We start from the raw sequence: 1,171 nt of genomic DNA, 5'->3' as shown, positions 1-1,171 counted from the left end.
AATAAGGGACGCACCATGAGATATTAAGGGGGCTGTGTTGTTGGGATCGTGACATTTTTTAGCCCCTCAGGGAAGCAAACTTTTCAACACCGAGGCGAGACATTTTTGTTCCTCCTTTGTGAGACAATTTTGTATTAATCGTAAATGTCTCCATTTTCAATCATTTGTTTTCGGATTTGTGAAACAAACCTTATTTTTGAAAATAAGTCCAGAATTTTATGTCTTGTACCTAGCACCTAAATTTTGCTTTTTTGATTTATTTTCGACATTGGCGGGATGGGATTTATGAAAAAATTCTGAAGCAGATAAAATCTAGTTCTTTGGTACAAATGTGGGTGAAGCACGTAAAAATGTTGCTTTTTTTAGCTAAAATATTCACATAATATGATGTAAACTTGAACAAATTTGCGCAAAGCGGGCAATAATTTGCAATTTTTGACCTAAAATATGCTGTTTTTGTGGTCCGAAACACATACATGCCGTGTGAACATTGGGGGAGATGATATGCGGTAATAACTCGATCAACGATACTTTGTTCAAAATGCTGCGGCAATAACTCGTTCAACGATACTCTGTTAAAAATGCTTTCAGGATACCACTTGTTATCGACTGTAAACATTTGACATTGCCTTAGGTGAAGGTCACTTTCTGAAATTGTGGACTGAACAAGGTCAACTGTTGACGTTGACGTTGGGTTGTGTAGAGCATGTGTGGAGGGTGTGGGTATGTTTTGGGTTGGGGTGTGTTGATGTTGGTGTGCGTAAGATGTGTTTATCGGGTGTGTGAGAGGATTGGTATGTGGATACATTAATTCTTCACTGCACTGCACATTGCATAGAACTGAAGTGACTGAAAAGGGAGCCAAGCTAAAATTTACATGCTGAAAGTTCGTTCCGCCCCTCCCAAAAAGCATTTATAACGTGTTTAAAATGAAACACACACAGTGCATTTCAAGGTTATTTGTTATTTATCATGTTCTTACATTAGTAGAGATGTTAAACAAATTTATTTGAAGTCATATTATCCTTGGTGGTCAATCACCACATGATCACCTCCGAAGCACGCTTTCCCCATTTACCGTCCACTAATGGCACAAAAAATTCCTCATTCTTGTCTACACTTTATAGTAGGGGAGCAAGCGAAAATCCGTAGATTTTTGATGATTAGAAGA

The sequence above is a fragment of the Amphiura filiformis genome, unplaced genomic scaffold, assembly GCF_039555335.1.
Source record: "Amphiura filiformis unplaced genomic scaffold, Afil_fr2py scaffold_23, whole genome shotgun sequence".
NCBI classification, from domain to species: Eukaryota; Metazoa; Echinodermata; class Ophiuroidea; order Amphilepidida; family Amphiuridae; genus Amphiura; species Amphiura filiformis.
This window is presented reverse-complemented; position numbering follows the sequence as displayed.